The sequence below is a fragment of the Aegilops tauschii genome, chromosome 1, assembly GCF_002575655.3.
Source record: "Aegilops tauschii subsp. strangulata cultivar AL8/78 chromosome 1, Aet v6.0, whole genome shotgun sequence".
In the NCBI taxonomy this organism is placed as follows: Eukaryota; Viridiplantae; Streptophyta; class Magnoliopsida; order Poales; family Poaceae; genus Aegilops; species Aegilops tauschii.
The window spans coordinates 442836540-442863282 of record NC_053035.3 but is presented as its reverse complement, the minus strand read 5'-3'; the positions used below and the strand labels follow the sequence as shown (position 1 = coordinate 442863282).

At 43.5% G+C, this 26743-nt stretch overlaps 1 pseudogene; it reads right to left on the bottom strand.

Moving 5' to 3' along the window:
• The window catches only part of LOC109783355 (cell division control protein 48 homolog A-like), a 93231-nt pseudogene extending 67411 nt beyond the window's left edge, over positions 1-25820 (bottom strand).
• Between the last annotated feature and the right edge of the window lie 923 nt (positions 25821-26743).

Here is a 26743-nt window from a genome sequence, read left to right as displayed (position 1 = left end):
CGTGTCTTAATATTATGCCATGATTAGATACATGATCAAGATTATGCTAGGTAGCATTCCACATCAAAAATTATCTTTTTTATCATTTACCTACTCGAGGACGAGCAGGAATTAAGCTTGGGGATGCTGATACGTCTCCGTCGTATCTATAATTTTTGATTGTTCCATGCCAATATTCTACAACTTTCATATACTTTTGGCAACTTTTTATACTATTTTTGGGGACTAACATATTGATCCAGTGCCCAGTGCCAGTTCCTGTTTGTTGCATGTTTTTGTTTCGCAGAATATCCATATCAAACGGAGTCCAAATGGGATAAAAAGGGATGGAGATTATTTTTGGAATATTCGAAGAATATGGGAAGAAAAATCCACGCGAGACGGTGCCCGAGGGAGGCACGAGGCAGGGGGGCGCGCCCCACCCCCCTGGGCGCGCCCCTGACCCTCGTGGGCTCCCCGTAAGGCGGTTGATGCCCTTCTTCGGCCGCAAGAAAGCTAATTTTTGGAAAAAAATCACGGTGAAGATTTCAGTCTAATCAGAGTTACGGATCTCCATATATATACGAAACGGTGAAAGGGGAGCAGAACAAGAGCGCAGAAACAGAGAGAGACAGAGAGACATATCCTATCTCGGAGGGTCTCTCGCCCCTCCCATGCCATGGAGGCCAAGGACCAGAGGGGAAACCCTTCTCCCATCTAGGGAGGAGGTCAAGGAAGAAGAAGTAGAAGGGGTCCCTCTCCCCCTCTCTTCCGGTGGCGCCGAAACATCGCCGGAGCCATCATCATCATCGCAATCTTCACCAACAACTTCACCGCTATCATCACTAACTCTTCCCCCCTCTATGCAGCGGTGTAACCCCTCTTTTACCCGCTGTAATCTCTACTTAAACATGGTGCTCAACGCTATATATTATTTCCCAATGATGTATGGCTATCCTATGATGTTTGAGTAGATCTGTTTTGTCCTATGGGCTAATTGATGATCGTGATTGGTTTGAGTTGCATGTTTTATTATTGGTGCTGTCCTATGGTGCTCTCCGTGTCGCGCAAGCGTGAGGGATCCCCGCTGTAGGGTTTGCAATATGTTCATGATTTGCTTATGGTGGGTGGCGTGAGTGGCAGAAGCACAAACCCGAGTAAGTAGGTTGTTTGCGTATGGGATAAAGGGGACTTGATACTTTAATGCTATGGTTGGGTTTTACCTTAATGATCTTTAGTAGTTGCGGCTGCTTGCTAGAGTTCCAATCATAAGTGCATATGATCCAAGTATAGAAAGTATGTTAGCTTATGCCTCTCCCTCAAATAAAATTGCAATAGTGATTACCGGTTTAGTTATCGATTGCCTAGGGACAAATAACATTCTCGTAACAAAAAGATCTCTACTAAAACTAATTTAGTTGTGTCTTCATCTAAACAACCCCTACTTTTTATTTACGTGCTCTTTATCTTCTTGATTAACTATCCAAAAACACCTACAAAGTACTTCTAGTTTAATACTTGCTCTGGGTAAAGCGAACGTCAAGCGTGCGTAGAGTTGTATCGGTGGTCGATAGAACTTGAGGGAATATTTGTTCTACCTTTAGCTCCTCGTGGGGATCGACACTCTTACTTATCGAAAGAGGCTACAATTGATCCCCTATACTTGTGGGTTATCAACCAGCATGTCATACTTTGGTTCGGCGGTATTGTTGGATGAAGCGGCCCAGACCGACATTACGCGTACGCTTACGCGAGACTGGTTCTACCGACGTGCTTTGCACACAGGTGGCTGGCGGGTGTCAGTTTCTCCAACTTTAGTTGAACCGAGTGTGGCTACGCCCGGTCCTTGTGAAGGTTAAAACAACACTAACTTGACGAAATATCGTTGTGGTTTTGATGCGTAGGTAAGAACGGATCTTGCTCAGCCCGTAGCAGCCACGTAAAACTTGCAACAACAAAGTAGAGGACGTCTAACTTGTTTTTGCAGGGCATGTTGTGATGTGATATGGTCAAGGCATCATGCTATATTTTTATTGTATGAGGTGATCATGTTTTGTAACGGAGTTATTGGCAACTGGTAGGAGCCATATGGTTGTCGCTTTATTGTATGCAATGCAAACGCCCTGTAATTGCTTTACTTTATCACTAAGCGGTAGTGATAGTCGTAGAAGCAATAGTTGGCGAGACGACAATGATACTACGATGGAGATCAAGGTGTCGTGCCGGTGACGATGGTGATCATGACGGTGCTTTGGAGATGGAGATCAAAGGCACAAGATGATGATGGCCATATCATATCACTTATATTGATTGCATGTGATGTTTATCCTTTATGCATCTTATTCTGCTTGATTGACGGTAGCATTATAAGATGATCTCTCACTAAATCTCAAGCTACAAGTGTTCTCCCTGAGTATGCACCGTTGCCAAAGTTCGTCGTGCCAAGACACCACGTGATGATCGGGTGTGATAAGCTCTACGTTCACATACAACGGGTGCAAGCCAGTTTTGCACACGCAGAAATACTCGAGTTAAACTTGACGAGCCTAGCATATGCAGATATGGCCTCGGAACACCGAGACCGAAAGGTCGAGCGTGAATCATATAGTAGATATGATCAACATAGTGATGTTCACCATTGAAAACTACTCCATTTCACGTGATGATCGGTCATGATTTACTTGATTTGGATCACGTGATCACTTAGATGATTAGAGGGATGTCTATCTAAGTGGGAGTTCTTAAATATGATTAATTGAACTTTAATTTATCATGAACTTAGTACCTGATAGTATTTTGCTTGTCTATGTTGTTGTAGATAGATGGCCCGTGCTGTTGTTCCGTTGAATTTTAATGTGTTCCTTGAGAAAGCAAGGTTGAAAGATGATGGTAGCAATTACACAGACTGGGTCCGTAACTTGTGGATTATCCTCATTGCTGCACAGAAGAATTACGTCCTGGAAGCACCATGATAACCCACAAGTATAGGGGATCAATTGTAGACTCTTTCGATAAGTAAGAGTGTCGAACCTAATGAGGAGCTAAAGGTAGAACAAATATTCCCTCAAGTTCTATCGACCACCGATACAACTCTACGCACACTTAACGTTCGCTTTACCTAGAACAAGTATGAAACTAGAAGTACTTTGTAGGTGTTGTTGGATAAGTTTGCAAGATAATAAAGAGCACGTAAATAAAAGCTAGGGGCTGTTTAGATAAAGACACAACTAAATTAGTTTTAGTAAAGAGCTTTTTGTCACGAGAAAGTTATTTGTCCCTAGGCAATCGATAACTAGACCGGTAATCATTATTGCAATTTTATATGAGGGAGAGGCATAAGCTAACATACTTTCTCTACTTGGATCATATGCACTTATGATTGGAACTCTAGCAAGCATCCGCAACTACTAAAGATCATTAAGGTAAAACCCAACCATAGCATTATAAGGCATCAAGTCCTCTTTACTCCCATACGCAAACAACCTACTTACTCGGGTGTGTGCTTTTGTCACTCACGCCACCCACCATAAGTAAATCATGAACATATTGCAAACCCTACAACGGGGATCCCTCACGCTTGCGCGGCACGGAGAGCACCATAGGACAGCACCAATAATAAAACATGCAACTCAAACCAATCACGATCATCAATTAACCCATAGGACAAAACGGATCTACTCAAACATCATAGGATAGCCATACATCATTGAGAAATAATACATAGCATTGAGCACCATGTTTAAGTAGATATTACAGCGGGTAAAAGAGGGGATACACCGCTGCATAGAGGGGGGAAGAGTTGGTGATGATGGCAGTGAAGTTGTTGGTGAAGATTGCGGTGATGATGATGGCCCCCGGTGGCACTCCCGCGCCACCGGAAGCGAGGGGGAGAGAGCCCCCCTCCTTCTTCTTCTTCCTTGACCTCCTCCCTAGATGGGAGAAGGGTTTCCCCTCTGGTCCTTGGTCTCCATGGCATGGGAGGGGTGAGAGCCCCTCCGAGATTGGATTTGTCTCTCTGTCTCTCTCTGTTTTGGCCCTTTCACCGTTTCTTTTATAACCGGAGATCCGTAACTCCGATTGGGCTGAATTTTGGACACGATCTCTATCCGGAAATTAGCTTTCTTGTGGTGAAAGAAGGGCTACAACCGCCTTACGGGGTGGCCGCGAGGGTCCAGGGCGCGCCTGACCCCCTGGGGCGCGCTCCCTGCCTCGTGGCCTCCTCGGGCATCGTATCGCGTTGATTCTTCTTCCCAAAAATCATAAATATTCCAAAAAAATCTCCGTCAGTTTTTATCCCGTTTGGACACCGTTTGATATGAGTTTTCTGCGAAACAAAAAACATGCAACAAACAGGAACTGGCACTGGGCACTGGATCAATATGTTAGTCCCAAAAATAAGATGAAAAGTTGCCAAAAGTATATGAAAGTTGTAGAATATTGGCATGGAACAATAAAAAATTAGAGATACGACGGAGACGTATCACACCGCTAGGTGCCAAACCTGCTGCAGGAGCTGAACCAGATGTTATGAACGCCTGGCAAAGCAAAGCTGATGACTACTCGATAGTTCAGTGTGCCATGCTTTATGGCTTAGAACCAGGACTTCAACGACGTTTTGAACGTCATGGAGCATATGAGAAGTTCCAGGAGTTGAAGTTAATATTTCAAGCAAATGCCCGGATTGAGAGATATGAAGTCTCCAATAAGTTCTACTGCTGTAAGATGGAGGAGAATAGTTCTGTCAGTGAGCATATACTCAGAATGTCTGGGTATAACAATCACTTGATTCAACTGGCAGTTAATCTTCCGGATGATAGTGTCATTGACAGAATTCTTCAATCACCGCCACCAAGCTACAAGAGCTTTGTGATGAACTATAATATGCAAGGGATGGTAAGACAATTCCCAAGCTCTTCGCGATGCTAAAGGCTGCGGAGGTAGAAATCAAAAAGGAGCATCAAGTGTTGATGGTCAACAAGACCACCAGTTTCAAGAAAAAGGGTAAAGGGAAGAAGAAGGGGAACTTCAAGAAGAACGGCAAACAAGTTGCTGCTCAAGAGAAGAAACCCAAGTCTGGACCTAAACCTGAGACTGAGTGCTTCTACTACAAACAGACTGGTCACTGGAAGCGGAACTGCCCCAAGTATTTGGCGGATAAGAAGGATGGCAAGGTGAACAAAGGTATATGTGATATACATGTTATTGATGTGTACCTTACTAAAGCTGTAGTAGCACCTGGGTATTTGATACTGGTTCTGTTGCTAATATTTGCAACTCGAAACAGGGACTACGGATTAAGCGAAGATTGGCTAAGGACGAGGTGACGATGCGCGTGGGAAATGGTTCCAAAGTCGATGTGATCGCCGTCGGCACGCTACCTCTACATCTACCTTCGGGATTAGTTTTAGACCTGAATAATTGTTATTTGGTGCCAGCGTTGAACATGAACATTATATCTGGATCTTGTTTGATGCGAGACGGTTATTCATTTAAATCAGAGAATAATGGTTGTTCTATTTATATGAGTAATATCTTTTATGGTCATGCAACCTTGAAGAGTGGTCTATTTTTATTGAATCTCGATAGTAGTGATACACATATTCATAATGTTGAAGCCAAAAGATGCAGAGTTGATAATGATAGTGCAACATATTTGTGGCACTGTCGGTTGGGTCACATTGGTGTAAAGCGCATGAAGAAACTCCATATTGATGGACTTTTGGAATCACTTGATTATGAATCACTTGGTACTTGCGAACCATGCCTCATGGGCAAGATGACTAAAACGCCGTTCTCCGGAACAATGGAGCGAGCAACGGATTTGTTGGAAATCATACATACTGATGTATGTGGTCCGATGAATGTTGAGGCTCGCGGCGGGTATCGTTATTTTCTCACCTTCACAGATGATTTAAGCAGATATGGGTATATCTACTTAATGAAACATAAGTCTGAACATTTGAAAAGTTCAAAGAATTTTAGAGTGAAGTGGAAAATCATCGTAACAAGAAAATAAAGTTTCTACGATCTGATCATGGAGGAGAATATTTGAGTTACGAGTTTGGTCTTCATTTGAAACAATGCGGAATAGTTTCGCAACTCACGCCACCCGGAACACCACAATATAATGGTGTGTCCGAACGTCATAATCGTACTTTACTAGATATGGTGCGATCTATGATGTCTCTTATTGATTTACCGCTATCGTTTTGGGGTTATGCTCTAGAGACAGCTGCATTCATGTTAAATAGGGCACCATCTAAATCCGTTGAGACGACGCCTTATGAACTGTGGTTTGGCAAGAAACCAAAGTTGTCGTTTCTTAAAGTTTGGGGCTGCGATGCTTATGTGAAAAAACTTCAACCTGATAAGCTCGAACCCAAATCGGAGAAATGTGTCTTCATAGGATACCCAAAGGAGACTGTTGGGTACACCTTCTATCACAGATCCGAAGCCAAGACATTTGTTGCTAAGAATGGATCCTTTCTAGAGAGGGAGTTTCTCTCGAAAGAAGTGAGTGGGAGGAAAGTAGAACTTGATGAGGTAACTGTAACTGCTCCCTTATTGGAGAGTAGTTCATCACAGAAACCGGTTCCTGTGACGCCTACACCAATTAGTGAGGAAGCTAATGATGATGATCATGAAACTTCAGATCAAGTTACTACCGAACCTCGTAGGTCAACCAGAGTAAGATCCGCACCAGAGTGGTATGGTAATCCTGTTCTGGAGGTCATGTTACTTGACCATGACGAACCTACGAACTATGAGGAAGCGATGATGAGCCCAGATTCCGCAAAATGGCTTGAGGCCATGAAATCTGAGATGGGATCCATGTATGAGAACAAAGTGTGGACTTTGGTTGACTTGCCCGATGATCGGCAAGCCATTGAGAATAAATGGATCTTCAAGAAAAAGATTGACGCTGACGGTAACGTTACTGTCTATAAAGCTCGACTTGTTGCGAAAGGTTTTTGACAGGTTCAAGGAGTTGACTACGATGAGACCTTCTCACCCGTAGCGTTGCTTAAGTCCGTCTGAATCATGTTAGCAATTGCCGCATTTATGATTATGAAATTTGGCAAATGGATGTGAAGACTGCATTCCTGAATGGATTTTTGGAAGAAGAGTTGTATATGATGCAACCTGAAGGTTTTATCGATCCAAAGGGTGCTAACAAAGTGTGCAAGCTCCAACGATCCATTTATGGACTGGTGCAAGCCTCTCAGAGTTGGAATAAACGTTTTGATAGTGTGATCAAAGCATATGGTTTTATACAGACTTTTGGAGAAGCCTGTATTTACAAGAAAGTGAGTGGGAACTCTGTAGCATTTCTAATACTATATGTGGAGGACATATTGTTGATTGGAAATGATATAGAATTTCTGGATAGCATAAAAGGATACTTGAATAAAAGTTTTTCAATGAAAGACCTCGGTGAAGCTGCTTACATATTTGGGCATCAAGATCTATAGAGATAGATCAAGACACTTAATTGGACTTTCACAAAGCACATACCTTGACAAAGTTTTTGAAGAAATTCAAAATGGATCAAGCAAAGAAAGGTTTCTTGCCTGTGTTACAAGGTGTGAAGTTGAGTAAGACTCAATGCCCGACCACTGCAGAAGATAGAGAGAAAATGAAAATTGTTCCCTATGCTTCAGCCATAGGCTCTATCATGTATGCAATGATGTGTACCAGACCTGATGTGTGCCTTGCTATTAGTTTAGCAGGGAGGTACCAAAGTAATCCAGGAGTGGATCACTGGACAGCGGTCAAGAACATCCTGAAATACCTGAAAAGGACTAAGGATATGTTTCTCGTTTATGGAGGTGACAAAGAGCTCGTCGTAAATGGTTACGTCGATCCAAGCTTTGACACTGATTCGGACGATTCTAAATCGCAAACCGGATACGTGTTTATATTGAACGGTGGAGCTGTCTGTTGGAGCAGTTCTAAACAAAGCGTCGTGGCGGGATCTACGTGTGAAGCGGAGTACATAGCTGCTTCGGAAGAAGCAAATGAAGGAGTCTGGATGAAGGAGTTCATATCCGATCTAGGTGTCATACCTAGTGCATCGGGTCCAATGAAAATCTTTTGTGACAATACTGGTGCAATTGCCTTGGCAAAGGAATCCAGATTTCACAAGAGAACCAAACACATCAAGAGACGCTTCAATTCCATCCGCGATCAAGTCCAGGTGGGAGACCTAGATATTTGCAAAATACATACGGATCAGAATGTTGCAGACCCGTTGACTAAGCCTCTCTCACGAGCAAAACATGATCAGCAGCAAGGCTCCATGGGTGTTAGAATCATTACTGTATACTCTAGATTATTTACTCTAGTGCAAGTGGGAGACTGAAGGAAATATGCCCTAGAGGCAATAATAAAGTTATTATTTATTTCCTTATTTCATGATAATGTTTATTATTCATGCTAGAATTATATTAACCGGAAACATAATACATGTGTGAATATAGAGAAAAACAGAGCGTCACTAGTATGCCTCTACTTGACTAGCTCGTTGATCAAAGATGGTTATGTTTCCTAACCATAGACATGAGTTGTCATTTGATAAACGCGATCACATCATTAGAAGAATGATGTGATTGACTTGATCCATTCCGTTAGCTTAGCACTTGATCGTTTAGTATGTTGCTATTGCTTTCTTCGTGACTTATACATGTTCCTATGACTATGAGATTATGCAACTCTCGTTTACCGGAGGAACACTTTGTGTGCTACCAAACGTCACAACGTAACTGGGTGATTATAAAGGTGCTCTACAGGTGTCTGCGAAGGTACTTGTTGAGTTGGCATAGATCGAGATTAGGATTTGTCACTCCGATTGTCGGAGAGGTATCTCTGGGCCCTCTTGGTAATGCACATCACTATAAGCCTTGCAAGCAATGTGACTAATGAGTTAGTTATGGGATGATGCATTACGGAACGAGTAAAGAGACTTGCCGGTAACAAGATTGAGCTAGGTATTGAGATACCGACGATCGAATCTCGGGCAAGTAACATACCGATGACAAAGGGAACAACGTATGTTGTTATGCGGTTTGACCGATAAAGATATTCGTAGAATATGTGGGAGCCAATATGAGCATCCAGGTTCCGCTATTGGTTATTGACCGGAGATGTGTCTCGGCCATGTCTACATAGATCTCGAACCCGTAGGGTCCGCACACTTAAAGTTCGGTGACAATCGGTATTATGAGTTTTTGTGTTTTGATGTACCGAAGGTAGTTCGGAGTCCCGGATATGATCACGGACATGACGAGGAGTCTCGAAATGGTCGATACGTATAGATTGATATATTGGACGACTATGTTTGGACACCGGAACTGCTTCGGGAGGTTTCAGACATTTACCGGAGTACCGGGGGGTTACCGGAACCCCCCGGGGAGTATATTGGGCCTAATAGGCCCTATTGGGAGAAGAGGAGGGGCGGCCAGGGCAGCCACGCACCCCTCCCCCTCTAGTCCGAATTGGACAAGGAGGGGGGCGGCGCCCCCTTTCCTTCTCTGCTTCTCTCCCTTCCTTCTCCTCTCCTACTCCTACTTGGAAGGGGGGAGTCCTACTCCCTGTGGGAGTAGGACTCCTCATGGGGCGCGCCATAGGAGGCCGGCCCCCTCCCCCTCCTCCACTCCTTTATATACGGGGAGGGGGGCACCCCTTGGAGACACAACAATTGATCATTGATCTCTTAGCCGTGTGCAGTGGCCCCCTCCACCATAATCCACCTCGGTAATATCGTAGCGGTGCTTAGGCGAAGCCCTGCGTCGATAGCATCATCATCACTGTCATCACGCCATTGTGTTGACGAAACTCTCCAGCGAAACTCTATTGGATCGTGAGTTTGCGGGACGTCTCTGAGCTGAACGTGTGCAGAACACGGAGGTGCCGTACGTTCGGTACTGAGGATCGGTCGATCGTGAAGACGTACGACTACATCAACCGCGTTGTCATAACGCTTCCGCTTTCGGTCTATGAGTGTACGTGGACACACTCTCCCCTCTCGTTGCTATGCATCACCATGATCTTGCGTGTGCGTAGGATTTTTTTGAAATTACTACGTTCCCCAACAATCAGGTCCAATGAAAACCTTTTGTGACAATACTGGTGCAATTGCCTTGGCAAAGGAATCCAGATTTCACAAGAAGACCAAGCACATCAAGAGACGCTTCAATTCCATCTGTTATCAAGTGTCGGAGGGGGACATAGAGATTTGCACGATACATACGGATATGAATGTTGCAGACCCGTTGACTAAGCCTCTCTCATGAGCAAAACATGATCAGCACCAAGACTCCATGGGTGTTAGAATCATTACTATGTAATCTAGATTATTCACTCTAGTGCAAGTGGGAGACTGAAGGAAATGTGCCCTAGAGGCAATAATAAAGTTGTTATTTACATTTCCTTATATCATGATAAATGTTTATTATTTATGCTAGAATTATATTAACCGGAAACTTAGTACATGTGTGAATACATAGACAAACAGAGTGTCCCTAGTATGCCTCTACTTGACTAGCTTGTTTATCAAAGATGGTTATGTTTCCTAGCCATAGACATGTGTTGTCATTTGATGAACGGGATCACATCATTAGAGAATGATGTGATGGACAAGACCCATCCGTTAGCTTAGCACTATGATCGTTTAGTTTATTGCTATTGCTTTCTTCATGACTTATACATGTTCCTATGACTATGAGATTATGCAACTCCCAAATACTGGAGGAACACTTAGTGTGCTATCAAATGTCACAATGTAACTGGGTGATTATAAAGATGCTCTACAGGTGTCTCCGATGGTGTTTGTTGAGTTGGCATAGATCGAGATTAGGATTTGTCACTCCGATTGTCGGAGAGGTATCTCTGGGCCCTCTCGGTAATGTGACTAATGAGTTAGTTGCAGGATGATGCATTACGGAACGAGTAAAGAGACTTGCCGGTAACGATATTGAACTAGGTATGGTGATACCGACGATTGAATCTCGGGCAAGTAACATACCGATGATCAAGGGAACATCGTATGTTGTTATGCGGTTTGACTGATAAAGATCTTCGTAGAATATGTGGGAGCCAATATGAGCATCCAGGTTCCGCTATTGGTTATTGACCAGAGATGTGTCTCGGTCATGTCTACATAGTTATCGAACCCGTAGGGTCCGCACGCTTAACGTTCGATGATGATTCGTATTATGAGTTATGTGATTTGATGTACCGAAGGTTGTTCGAAGTCCCGGATGAGATCACGGACGTGACGAGGAGTCTCAGAATGGTCGAGACATGAATATTCATATATTGAACCTTCGGAGTCCCGGATGAGATCACGGACGTGACGAGGAGTCTCAGAATGGTCGAGACATGAATATTCATATATTGGAAGGTTACATTCGGACACCGGAATGGCTCGGGTCGTTTCGGAGTACCGGGGGTTACCGGACCCGCCCCCCCCCCCCCCCCGGGGAAGTTATTGGGCCTCATGGGCCTAGTGGTGGAAGAGAGGAGGCAGGCCAAGGTGTGGCGCCCCCCCCCTAGCCCAAACCAAATTGTACTAGGGCTAGGGGTCGGCCCCCCTTTCCTTCTCTTCTCCCTCTCCTTCCCCCCTTCTCCTTGTGGAAGTAGGAAAGGGGGGGCGAATCCTACTTGGAGTAGGACCCCCCCTTGGGCGCGCCTCCTCCTGGCCGGCCTCCTCCTCCCTCCCTCCTTTATATACGTGGGGAGGGAGGCACCCAAAGGCACAACAGACAATCTCTTAGCCATGTGCGGTGCCCTCTCCACAGTTTTAAACCTCGGTCATATCGTCGTAGTGCTTAGGCGAAGCCCTGCATCGGTAACTTCATCATCACCGTCACCACGCCGTCGTGCTGACGAAACTCTCCCTCGGCCTCAACTGGATCAAGAGTTCGAGGGACGTCACCGAGCTGAACGTGTGAAGATCGCGGAGGTGCCGTGCGTTTGGTACTTGATCAGTTGGATCGCGAAGACGTTCGACTACATCAACTGCGTTACTAAACGCTTCCACTTTTGGTCTACGAGGGTACATGGACACACTCTCCCCGCTCGTTGCTATGCTTCTCCTAGATAGATCTTGCGTGATCGTAGGCAATTTTTTTGAAATACTACGTTCCCCAACAAGGAGGGGCGGCAGAGCTGGGTAGGTGTGGTTGGGTGTTTGAAGAATTTTCCAAATTTCAACCCGCGGCGTATGTATACCTAGTCACTGTCGGTGTGACCGAGTGGAACGACTCAGTTGCACCGAGCTGCAGAATCGAAAGCGGTTACTGCAACTCGGTGAGACCGAACAGTTCTAATCGGTTGCACCAAGGTGAAAACCTAGATTATCTCAATGATTTTGGTGGGACCGAGGGGAAAGAATGGGTCAGACCGAAAGCCATTAAGAGGTTTTGCAGGTTTAAGCCCTTGATGGATTGGTGGCTCCGAGTGCTCCTCACTCGGAGGGTCCGAATTTGACTTGTTCAAACTTTGTGATGTAGCATGAATAGAGTTTGAGACGAGAAAAACATAGATAGCTAGAGGGAGTTCTTAGGCATTCTTGTCCATCCATTTGGAAAAAAGAAAGACCAAACAATCAAAGCAACAAATGGATGTCCTCAAATGGAGAAAATTATGCAACCAACATGCTTACTCAATAAGATAGCAAATGAAATATGTGGCAAAGCATGCACAAACACTCTAGCATCTATCAAGCAATTGGCGATGATTAGGTCATCCATATATGAGTATATTGACTGAGGAGTCAAATGAGAACATTTGATCGTAGGTCATACTCATCGTTTAAGCACAAGTGGGGTTACCACTTTTACATAAAGCATTGTTGTGTTCACACCATTAGAGTTGCTTTAGCTCAATTCTTATAGTGAAGCTCCCCTAGATGTGATATCCCCCATAAGAGGGATGAACTAACCTTGGGTTTTCTCGATGATGACTTCATGTAGATGTTGAAGATGTGGATGCTCAATGTTGATGTAGATCATTTGGAGCAATCCATTGGAGTGAGTTGCACTTTCAATACCTACACAGGTTAGTCCCACAAGGAACATGCAAGAATATCCATAGACATAAAGTGAACTACACATATGATGATGTCCATGAAAGCAATAGGTTACCTTGTCCCTTGTCCTAACAACAAGAGGGTTTGTGACTCCTTGAACTAGTGCAAGATATGGAAGTTGATTGCACTTGTCCTTGCCAAAATGAGTATGAGTGAAGTTTGTTGGCGGAGTCACCCTCAAGAACTCTCTAGTTCTTCTTCTTTGGGATCCACATCAACTTGATGGGGATTTTGGAGTTGTAGTCATACTTGATGAAGTAGAACTTGATGTAGTCTTGGGAACCCACTTGACCAAGGCCTTTGGAGCTTCTTCAAATGAATCAATCTCTTCTTGAAGCTTGTCCTTGCCTTTTAGCTTGTGGTCTTGTGGTGGAAGATCATCTTGAGCTTGTGTTCCTTTGAAAGAAGTGGGATCATACTTCTCTTGTTGAGGAACAAACTTCGTCTTGGGGTATTGATCTTCTTCCCACTCAACTCCATTGGCATTGAACTTGCGTTCAAAACCAACACCTTGATTCTTCCGATGCGTTCGTTGCTTGCGTAATATTTCCTCAAATTGCTTACTTCCGGCAAGGCTCTTGTAAACACCTTTCTCTATAATTCCCTTCAATAAGATATTTTCTTGCTCAAGTGTAACTTGGCTAAGAGAATCATTAGTGGAATCAAGAGAACTACTAGAAGCAACAATATTGGATTTAGCATGATTATTGTTACTACTAGAAGAAGAATCTTTCTTGCTCTCGTTGCTAGATTTTACTTGTGGCGTGTAAGTAGACAAGAGTAAATGCTTGGCAATGTAAGAAGAACTTTTCTCACGAAGATCATCATTGATTGCTTTTAAGAACCCATGCTCTTGCTCTAAATTGATCTTTTCAAAGCGTAGCTTCTCATAAGTCTTTAAAAGCTCTCGATGACCCTCTAAGGTAGTTTCATGAGCTAACTTAAGAGTGTTTAGTTCTTTAGTTAGACGCTCAATCTCCTTCTTATCATTGTCATTCGGTTCATCTTGATTAGCATGATTAATATCAATTTCATCATAGTTTCCATCACTAGTGTTGTCAACAAGTAAATCATCATCATCTAGCAAATCATCTTCATTACAATTGAAATCAACATACTTGAGGTGTGATACCTTGGGGCCTTTAGCCATGAAGCATCTTCCAATTCCTTCATTTGGTGAGTCGATATGTCGTAGGAGTTGGATGACACAAGTGCAAGACCGGCAACACCTTCATCTTGAGTATATTCGGAGTCGGAGTGATAACTTCTCTCGGAGTAGTTATCGGAGTCGGAACTGGATACCCATTCACCAACATGAGCTTGATGTATTCGTCTTGTATAGCTCTTTGATGACTTGTCCTTCCTTTCCGAATCCTTGCTTCTATGAGAGGGTCTTCGTTCATAACGATCATCTCTAGTCCTTCTCTCTCTCTTGGTGGTGATTCCTCTCTTTTACTTCTCCTTTTAGGTGAGTCTTCTCTTCTTTTGTAGGGAGTCGTACACTCATTGGAGTAGTGTCCGGGTATTCCACAATTGTAGCAATTGCGATCATGACTAGAAGATATTTTGTCATTGTAGGACATTGACTTGGAACTTCTCTCTTTGCTTCTACTCTTGTAAAACTTGTTGAAGTTCTTCACCATTAAGCCCAATTATTCATTGAAGACTTGTTTCTCACTTGATGTTGTAGGAGCATCACATGAAGCTTTGTAAGCACCACTAGACTTGTTGTGAAGCTCTTCCTTATCCTTGAGTGAGATCTCATGAGCAACAATCCTACCAATGACTTCCGTTGGCTTGAGATCTTTGTAATTGGGCATCATTTGGATCAAGGTGCACATGATATCATATTTTCCATCCAAGGCTCTTAGGATCTTCTTGATGAGGAATCTGTCGGTCATCTCTTCGCTTCCTAAGCCGGCAATCTCATTTGTGATGAGAGCAAGCCTAGAGTACATCTCAGCGACTCCTTCACCATCCTTCATTTTGAACTTGTCAAGTTGACTTTGAAGCACATCCAATTTGGACTCCTTGATGGACTAGGTACCTTTGTGCATATCAACCAAAGTATCCCAAATTTCGTTTGCATTCTCAAGACGTCTGATTTTGTTGAATTCTACAGGGCATAATCCGTTGAAGAGGATATCGCAAGCTTGAGCATTGTATTGCAACATGTTCAATTCTTTCGCGGATGCTTCACGATCCGGTTCTCTTCCATCCTCGAAGTATTCACCTTGCAAGCCAATACACACAATAGCCCAAATGGCGGGGTTATGACCAAGAATATGCATTTTCATCTTATGCTTCCAACTAGCAAAATTTGTACCATCAAAGTAAGGACCTCTATGGTGGTAATTTCCCTCGATAGACGCCATATTCTCCTAGGTTGTGAAACCAAGGCTATGATCACCAAAGCTATGGAAATAAAGGCAAATGGAGACCAAAGCTCTGATACCACTTGTAGAATCGAAAGTAGGTCTACAGGGGGGTGATTAGACTACTTGACCAAATAAAAATCTAGCCTTTTCCCAATTTTAAGTCTTGCCAGATTTTAGCAACTTAGCACAAGTCAAGCAATCAACCTACACATGCAATTCTAAGAGTGTAACAGCGGAAAGTAAAATATTGCATATGAAGGTAAAGGGAAGGGTTTGGAGAAGGCAAACGCAATGTAGACACGAAGATTTTTGGCGTGGTTCCGATAGGTGGTGCTATCGTACGTCCACGTTGATGGAGACTTCAACCCACGAAGGGTAACGGTTGCGCGAGTCCATGGAGGGCTCACCCACGAAGGGTCCACGAAGAAGCAACCTTGTCTAACCCACCATGGCCATCGCCCACGAAGGACTTGCCTCACTCGGGTAGATCTTCATGAAGTAGTTGATCTCCTTGCCCTTACAACTCCTTGGTTCAACTCCACAATCTTGTCGGAGGCTCCCAAGTGACACCTAACCAATCTAGGAGACACCGCTCTCCAAAAGCTAATGGATGGTGTGTTGATGATGAACTCCTTGCTCTTGTGCTTCAAATGGTAGTGTCCCCAACACTCAACTCTCTCTCATAGATTTGGCTATGGTGGAAAGATGATTTGAGTGGAAAGCAACTTGGGGAAGGCTAGAGATCAAGATTCTTGTAGTTGGATTGGAATGTCTTGGTCTCAACACATGAGTAGGTGGTTCTCTCTCAGAAAATGAGTAGTGGAAGTGTAGGCACGTTCTGATGGCTCTCTCTTAAATAGAGAAGGGGGTGTGCTACCTCTTGAGCACTGCGTTGGTTTTCCCTTGAAGAGGAAAGGGTGATGCAGCAAAGTAGCGTAAGTATTTCCCTCAGTTTTTGAGAACCAAGGTATCAATCCAGTAGGAGGCCACGCACAAGTCCCTCGCACCTACACAAACAAATAAATCCTCGCAGCCAACGCAATAAAGGGGTTGTCAATCCCTTCACAGTCACTTACGAGAGTGAGATCTGATAGATATGATAAGATAATATTTTTGGTATTTTTATGATAAATATGCAAAGTAAATTAAAAGCAAAATAAAAGGCAATGGAAATAGCTTGTTGTTGGAAGTTTAATATGATGGAAAATAGACCCGGGGGCCATAGGTTTCACTAGTGGCTTCTCTCACGAGCATAAATATTACGGTGGGTGAACAAATTACTGTTGAGCAATTGACAGAATTGAGCATAGTTATGAGAATATCTAGGTATGATCATGTATATAGGCATCACGTTCGCGACAAGTAGACCGACTCTTGCCTGCATCTACTACTATTACTCCACACATCGACTGCTATCCAGCATGCATCTAGAGTATTAAGTTCAAAAGAACAGAGTAACGCTTTAAGCAAGATGACATGATGTAGAGGGATAAATTCATGCAATATGATATAAACCCCATCTTGTTATCCTCGATGGAAACAATACAATACGTGCCTTGCTGCCCCTACTGTCACTGGGAAAGGACACTGCAAGATTGAACCCAAAGCTAAGCACTTCTCCCATTGCAAGAAAGATCAATCTAGTAGGCCAAACCAAACTGATAATTCGAAGAGACTTGCAAAGATAACCAATCATACATAAAAGAATTCAGAGAAGATTCAAATATTGTTCATAGATAAACTTGATCATAAACCCACAATTCATCGGTCTCAACAAACACACCGCAAAAGAAGATTACATCGAATAGATCTCCACAAGAAAGGGGGAGAACATTTTATTGAGATCCAAAAAGAGAGAAGAAGCCATCTAGCTAATAACTATGGACCCAGAGGTCTGAAGTAAACTACTCACACATCATCGAAGAGGCTATGGTGTTGATGTAGAAGCCCTCCGTGATCGATGCCCCCTCCGGCGGAGCTCCGAAAAAGGCCCCAAGATGGGATCTCACGGGTACAGAAGGTTGCGGCGGTGGAATTAGGTTTTTGGCTCCGTCTCTGATCGTTTGGGGGTACGTAGGTATATATAGGAGGAAGAAGTACGTCGGTGGAGCAACGTGGGGCCCACGAGGGTGGAGGGCGCGCCCTAGGGGGGTAGGCGCGCCCCCTACCTCATGGCTTCCTGGTAGCTTTCTTGACGTAGGGTCCAAGTCCTCTGGATCACGTTCGTTCCGAAAATCACGTTCCCGAAGGTTTCATTCCGTTTGGACTCCGTTTGATATTCTTTTTCCGCGAAACTCTGAAATAGGCAAAAAATAGCAATTCTGGGCTGGGCCTTCGGTTAATAGGTTAGTCCCAAAAATAATATAGAAGTGTATAATAAAGCCCATTAACATCCAAAACAGAATATAATATAGCATGGAACAATAAAAAATTATAGATACGTTGGAGACGTATCAAGCATCCCCAAGCTTAATTCCTTCTCGTCCTCGAGTAGGTAAATGATAAAAACTGAATTTTTGATGTGGAATGCTACTTGGCATAAATTCAATGTAATTCTTCTTAATTGTGGTATGAATATTCAGATCCGAAAGATTCAAGATAAAAGTTCATATTGACATAAAAGTAATAATACTTCAAGCATACTAACTAAGCAATTATGTCCCCTCAAAATAACATGGCCAAAGAAAGTTCATCCCTACAAAATCATATAGTTTAGTCATGCTCCATTTTCGTCACACAAGAATGCTCTCATCATGCACAACCCCGATGACAAGCCAAGCAATTGTTTCATACTTTAGTAATCTCAAACTTTTTCAACCTTCACGCAATACATGAGCGTGAGCCATGGATATAGCACTATGGGTGGAATAGAGTATAATGATGGGGGTTATGTGGAGAAGACAAAAAGGAGAAAGTCTCACATCAACCCGGCTAATCAATGAGCTATGGAGATGCCCATCGATTGATGTTAATGCAAGGAGTAGGAATTGCCATGCAACGGATGCACTAGAGCTATAAATGTATGAAAGCTCAACAAAAGAAACTAAGTGGGTGTGCATCCAACTTTCTTGCTAACGAAGACCTAGGGCATTTGAGGAAGCCTATTGTTGGAATATACAAGCCAAGTTCTATAATGAAAAATTCCCACTAGTATATGAAAGTGACAAAACAAGAGACTCTCTATCATGAAGATCATGGTGCTACTTTGAAGCACAAGTGTGGTAAAAGGATAGTAACATTGTCCCTTCTCTCTTTTTCTCTCATTTTTTTGGGCCTACTTCTCTTTTTTTTAATGGCCTTTCTCTCATTTTTTTTATATTTTTTTCCTCACTTGGGACAATGCTCTAAAAATGATGATCATCACACTTCTATTTATTTACAACTCGATACTAGAACAAAGTATGACTCTATATGAATGCCTCTGGCGGTGTACCGGGATATGCAATGAATCAAGAGTGACATGTATGAAAGAATTATGAATGGTGGCTTTGCCACAAATACTATGTCAACTACATGATCATGCAAAGCAATATGACAATGATGAACGTGTCATGATAAACGGAACGGTGGAAAGTTGCATGGCAATATATCTCGGAATGGCTATGGAAATGCCATAATAGGTAGGTATGGTGGCTGTTTTGAGGAAGATATAAGGAGGTTTATGTGTGAAAGAGCGTATCATATCACGGGGTTTGGATGCACCGGCGAAGTTTGCACCAACTCTCAATGTGAGAAAGGGCAATGCACGGTGCCGAAGAGGCTAGCAATAATGGAAAGGTGAGAGTGTGTAAAATCCATGGATTCAACATTAGTCATAAAGAACTCACATACTTATTGCAAAAATCTACAAGTCATAAAAAACCAAGCACTACGCGCATGCTCCTAGGGGGATAGATTGGTAGGAAAAGACCATCGCTCGTCCCCGACCGCCACTCATAAGGAGGACAATCAAAGAACACCTCATGTTTCAAATTTGTTACATAACGTTTACCATACGTGCATGCTACGGGACTTGCAAACTTCAACACAAGTATTTCTCAAATTCACAACTACTCAACTAGCACAACTTTAATATCACTACCTCCATATCTCAAAACAATCATCAAGCATCAAACTTCTCTTAGTATTCAACACACTCATAAGAAAGTTTTTACTAGTCTTGAATACCTAGCATATTAGAATTAAGCAAATTACCATGCTGTTTAAAACTCTCAAAATAATATAAGTGAAGCATGAGAGAACAATAGTTTCTATAAAACAAATCCACCACTGTGCTCTAAAAGATATAAGTGAAGCACAAGAGCAAAAACTATATAGCTCAAAAGATATAAGTGAAGCACATAGAGTATTCAATAAATTCCGAAGCATGTGTGTCTCTCATCAAAAGGTGTGTACAGCAAAGATGATTGTGGTAAACTAACAAACAAAGACTCAAATCATACAAGACGCTCCAAGCAAAACACATATCATGTGGTGAATAAAAATATAGCTCCAAGTAAAGTTACCGATGGAAGTAGACGAAAGAGGGGATGCCTTCCGGGGCATCCCCAAGCTTTGGCTTTTTGGTGTCCTTAGATTATATTGGGGTGCCATGGGCATCCCCAAGCTTAGGCTCTTGCCACTCCTTGTTCCATAATCCATCAAATCTTTTACCCAAAACTTGAAAAACTTCACAACACAAAACTTAACAGAAAATCTCGTGAGCTCCGTTAGCGAAAGAAAACAAAACACCACTTCAAGCTACTGTAATGAACTCATTCTTTATTTATACTGGTGTTAAACCTACTGTATTCCAACTTCTCTATGGTTTATAAACTATTTTACTAGCCATAGATTCATCAAAATAAGCAAACAACACACGAAAAACAGAATCTGTCAAAAACAGAACAGTCTGTAGTAATCTGTAACTAGCGCAAACTTCTGGAACTCAAAAAATTCAGCCAAAATAGAACGACCTAGACAATTTGTTTATTTATCAGCAGCAGTTGGAATCAATATTTTATCACGTTCTGGTGATTTTTAACAATTATTTTCGTGAACAGAAAGTTTCTGGAATTTTCTGCAAGATCAAATAACTATCATCAAAGAAGATCCTATAGGTTTAACTTGGCACAAACACTAATTAAAACATAAAAACACATCTAACCAGAGGCTAGAACAAAGATTTATTCATAAACAGAAGCAAAAGCAAAAAAACTAAAAATAAAATTGGGTTGCCTCCCAACAAGCGCTATCGTTTAACGCCCCTAGCTAGGCATAAAAGCAAGGATAGATCTAGGTATTGTCATCTTTGGTAGGCAATCCATAAGTAGCTCTCATAATACATTCATAAGGTAATTTTATTTTCTTTCTAGGGAAGTGTTCCATGCCTTTCCTTAACGGAAATTGGAATCTAATATTCCCTTCCTTCATATCAATAATTGCACCAATCGTTCTAAGGAAAGGTCTACCAAGAATAATAGGACATGAATGATTGCAATCTATGTCGACAACAATAAAATCTACGGGCACATAACTCCTATTTGCAATAATAAGAACATCATTAATTCTTCCCATAGGTTTCTTAATAGTGGAATCAGCAAGGTGCAAGTTTAGAGAGCAATCATCAAAATCACGGAAACCTAGCAAATCACACAAAGTCTTTGGAATCGTGGAAACACTAGCACCAAAATCACACAAAGCATAGCATTCATGATCTTTAATTTTTATTTTAATAGTAGGTTCCCACTCATCATAAAGTTTTCTAGGGATAGAAACTTCCAACTCAAGTTTTTCTTCATAAGATTGTATCAAAGCATCAACGATATGTTTAGTAAAAGCCTTATGTTGACTATAAGCATGTAGAGAATTTAGCACGGATTGCAATAAGGAAATACAATCTATCAAAGAGCAATTATCATAATTACATTCCTTGAAATCCAAAATGGTGGGTGCATTGAGATCTAAAGTTTTAACTTTTTCAATCTCACTTTTATCAAATTTAGCATCAAGATCTAAAAACTCAGAATTTTTGGAACGCCTTCTAGGTAAAGGTGGATCATATTCAGTCCCATCATTATCAAGATTCATATTGCTAAACAAAGATTTAATAGAGCACACATCAATAACTTTTAGATCTTCATCTTTATTTTCATAGAAACTAGAAGAACACGCTTTCACAAAACAATCTTTCTTAGCACGCATCCTAGCGGTTCTTTCTTTGCACTTATTCCAAGAATCAATACTATTTTTAGGCAAAGATGAAAACCAAGCTTTAGCACGATCTCTAAGCGAAAGAGGAAATAGCTTCAATTTAACAATATCATTGTCCACATCTTTCTTCTTTTGCATATCACATAAATCAACGAAGCTATTTAGATGGGTGGCGGCATCTTCACTAGGAAGGCCGGCGAATTGATCTTTCATGACAAGATTCAACAAAGCAGCATTAATTTCACAAGATTCAGTATCGGTAAGAGGAGCAATCGGAGTGCTAAGGAATTCATTGTTGTTGGTATTGGTGAAGTCACACAATTTGGTATTTTTTTGAGCCATCGTGACAAACAAGCAATCCAACACACGAGCAAACAAGAAGCAAGCGAAAAAAGGCGAACTAAAAAGAGAGGGCAAATAAAACGGCATGGGTGAAGTGGGGGAGAGGAAAACGAGAGGCAAATGGAAAATAATGTAATGCGGGAGATAAGGGTTTGTGATGGGTACTTGGTATGTTGACTTTTGCGTAGACTCCCCGGCAACGGCGCCAGAAATGGCTCGTTGTCGGGAGTCCAAATCTTGACTTGACCTTGCGTAAGCCTCCCTGCCAACGGCGCCAGAAATCCTTCTTGCTACTGTTGAGCAATTGACAAAATTGAGCATAGTTATGAGAATATCTAGGTATGATCATGTATATAGGCATCACGTCCGCGACAAGTAGACCGACTCCTGCCTGCATCTACTACTATTACTCCAAACATCGACCGCTATCCAGCATGCATCTAGAGTATTAAGTTCAAAAGAACAGAGTAACGCTTTAAGCAAGATGACATGATGTAGAGGGATAAATTCATGCAGTATGATATAAACCCCATCTTGTTATCCTCAATGGAAATAATACAATACGTGCCTTGCTGCCCCTACTGTCACTGGGAAAGGACACCGCAAGATTGAACCCAAAGCTAAGCACTTCTCCCATTGCAAGAAAGATCAATCTAGTAGGCCAAACCAAACTGATAATTCGAAGAGACTTGCAAAGATAACCAATCATACATAAAAGAATTCAGAGAAGATTCAAATATTGTTCATAGATAAAATTGATCATAAACCCACAATTCATCGGTCTCAACAAACACACCGAAAAAGAAGATTACATCGAATAGATCTCCACAAGAAAGGGGGAGAACATTGTATTGAGATCCAAAAAGAGAGAAGAAGCCATCTAGCTAATAACTATGGACCCGAAGGTCTGAAGTAAACTACTCACACATCATCGGAGAGGCTATGGTGTTGATGTAGAAGCCCTCCGTGATCGATGCCCCCTCCGGCGGAGCTCCGGAAAAGGCCCCAAGATGGGATCTCACGGGTACAGAAGGTTGCGGCGGTGGAATTAGGTTTTTGGCTCCATCTCTGATCGTTTGGGGTACGTAGGTATATATAGGAGGAAGAAGTACGTCAGTGGAGCAACGTGGGGCCCACGAGGGTGGAGGGCGCGCCCCCCTACCTCGTGGCTTCCTGGTAGCTTTCTTGACGTAGGGTCCAAGTCCTCTGGATCACATTCGTTCCGAAAATCACGTTCCTGAAGGTTTCATTCCGTTTGGACTCCGTTTGATATTCTTTTACTGCGAAACTCTGAAATAGGCAAAAAATAGCAATTCTGGGCTAGGCCTCCGGTTAATAGGTTAGTCCCAAAAATAATATAAAAGTGCATAATAAAGCCCATTAACGTCCAAAACAGAATATAATATAGCATGGAACAATCAAAAATTATAGATACGTTGGAGACGTATCAGGGTGGTGGGGTATATATAGCCTCCACACAAAATCCAACCGTTACACACAATTGACCCAACTCGGCTAGACCGAATAGAAGAACTCAGTGAGAACGATTCAGGTCAAAATGTGAACGTTAGGAATCTCGGTGGGGCCGACATGATCAACTCGGTGGGACCGATGTGCTAGGGCTAGGGCAAAACTTCATCTTGGTGTGACCGATTGCATGAACTCGGTGAGACTAATTTCAGCAATGAGTAAACAGGGAATTGGTCAAGAAAACTCGATGGGACCGATCGCTCATTTCGGTAAGACCGAAATGTTACAAAAGGAAACAGAGAGTTTGCATTGCGAACTCGGTGGGACCGATTGCTCATTTCGGTAAGACCGAAGCGTTACGAAGGGAAACAGAGAGTTTGCATTGCCATCTCGGTGAGACCGAATTGTCTAGGATTTCTGGTTGTGGCTATGTCAAGAGAACTCAGTGGTGCCGGATAGATCAAATCGATAGAGCAGAGTTTGACTTTGGGTTTTGGACATATTTGGAAATGAGAAAGTGGTTGAGGGTTTTGGAGCATATCATAAGAACTTTGAGCAAGTAGACCATTAAGCAACACCTCATCCCCTTTTAATAGTATTGGCTTTTCCTATGGACTCAATGTGATCTTGGATCACTAAAATGAAAATGAAGAGTCTTGAGCTTTTGCCAATCTTTGTCCTTAGCATTTTGAGGGGTCCACATCTCTAGTCCATGCCATGCCAATCATTGAACTTTCTGAAATATTTAACTTGAATGGATATTAGTTCAATGAGCTATATGTTGTTATGAATTACCAAAACCACCCAGGGATTAGTTGCACTTTCATGCATCCTGGTGGCCCGTAGAAGAGAACACCCTTGGACGGTGACATGCTGAACTTCTCGAATTTCTCTGGGTGCTCGACCGGGTACTGGACGGTCTCTTGCAGCTCCCTCTTGACGCCGTTGAGGCCGCCGAAATCGTTCCAGCTGACGTTGGGCACCTCGATGACAATCTCACATAGCGCAGGCGGGTTCGTGCCGACTAGAGCCGTCTTAAGGTGGTCATTGGTGACGGCCATGGAGTTCAAGATCTCGGCATCAATGGTGTCGTCCTCTAGATCGATCACGTCCATCTTCTCCCTGATGCACTGCAGCACCACCTCGGTGCAGAGCGCCGCCAAGTCGGCGCCGACGTAGCCGTGCGTATCCTTGGCAATCACCTCTAGGTTGACGTCCTCGTCCAGCTTCATGTTTTTGGTGTGGATGCGGAGAACTTCGAGACGCCCGGCCTTGTCCGGCACGCCGATGTCCATCTCGCGATCGGACCTCCCGAAGCGCCTCAAGGCAGGGTCGATGTTGTTGGGACGGTTCATGGCGCCCATGACGATGACGTGCGCGCGGGCTTTCATGCCGTCCATCAGAGTCAACAGCTGGGAGACGATACGCCTCTCGACCTCGCCGTGAGTCTTCTCCCTATTCGGAGCAATGGAGTCGATCTCATCAATGAAGATGATGGAAGGCGCGTTCTTCTCGGATTGCTCGGAGGCCTTCCTCGGGTTGCTCTCGCTCTCTCCGGCCATCTTGGACATTATCTCCGGGCCGTTCATAAGGAAGAAGAAGGCCCATGTCTCGTTTGCCACCGCACGGGCGATCAACGTCTTGCCGGATCCGGGAGAGCCGTACAGGAGGATGCCTTTGGGAGGCTTGACGCCAATAGACTTGAAGATCTGCGGATGCCTGAGACCCTGAGTGGCAGCTCGGCGAGCTCCCTGATGAGAGCCAGCGGTTTCCCCACGCCAACCACGTCGTCATAGCCGACATCGTCGAGCCTCTCCTTGTCCTCCCGCTTGACCGTCTCACCGGCGCAGAAGATCTCTGTGTCGGCCGCCATGATGCAGTAGTCCGTTGCGGGGTCGATCTCCATGACCTTGAACTCCATGCTCTGCATGCCGCCATGCACGAGGAAGAGGTCGCCCTTGTGGAGCGGGCGGTAGGCGTCCAGGAAATAGGGCTTGAGGTAGGCGTCGAAGAGGTTCCCCGCGATGCCCTCGACGGTGTTGTCAATGAGGAGGATGTGCACGCGTCGGCCATACTTGGCGTCGTGGCACAGGTGCACCGACACAACGTCGGCAATGCGCACGCGCAGGTTGGAGCAGGTGACCTTATTGATCCTGAGCTTGTGCCCCTCGCAGGTGTCGTCGGGCAGTGTCGTGCAGACCGTGTTGTGGCGGCGCTTGCCCTTGAGCAGCACGATGTCGCCTTTGAATATGGAGAGCTTCTCCATGGTGGCGGGGGTGGAGGGTGCACATGGAGTTGTCGTCGTTGGTGGTGGCCTCCTCCACCACTAGCCGGTTCGCCGCCTTCTTGGACGCTGCCGCGCTTGCCATCGTGTTCAACTCTCAATGATCGGCTCGCATCGTCTCTCGTCTGCTACTCTCTCTTGTTGGATGTCGAGCGCTGATTTGCGTAGGTGTTGCGGTGAAGAGGATACTGAAAGTGCAACTATCCCTGGGTGGTTTTGGTAATTCCTAACAACATATAGCTCATTGAGCTAATGCTATTTTAAGATAGATATTTCAGGAAAGCTCAGTGATTGGCATGGCATGGATTAGAAAGTGGACCCTTCAAAATGCTAAGGACAAAAGATTGGCTCAAGCTCAAAGCACAAGACTCTATATTTTCTATTTTAGTGATCCAAGATCACATTGAGTCTATAGGAAAAGCCAATAGTATTAAGAAGGGATGAGGTGTTGCTTAATGAGGTGCTTGCTCAAATTGCTTAGTGATATGCTCCAAAACCCTCCACTACTTTCTCATATCCACATATGTCCCAAACCAAAAGTCCAACTCGGCCCCACCGATTCTTTCTATCCGACGCCACCGAGTTCAGTTGACATAGCCACTGCCAGAAACCCTAGTCTTTTCGGTCTCACCAATAGGGATCTCAGTCTCACCGAGATGGGATTGTAATCTCTCTGTTTCCCTTCGTAACGTTTCGGTCAAACCGAGATGAGCGATCGGTCCCACCGAGATTGCAATGCAAACTCTCTATTTCCTTTTCGTAACGTTTCGGTCAAACCAAGATGAGCGAATCGGTCCCACCGAGTTTGCCTGACTAACTCTCTGTTTGCCCATTACCAAAATCGGTCTCACGAGTTTGTGTAATCGGTTGCACCGAGATTACGTTATGCCCTAACCCTAATGAAATCGGTCCTACCGAGTTGACATGTCGGTCCCACCGAAACACCTAACGGTCACATTATGAACCAAATCGGTCTGACCGAGTTCTCTGAATCGGTCCCACCGAGTT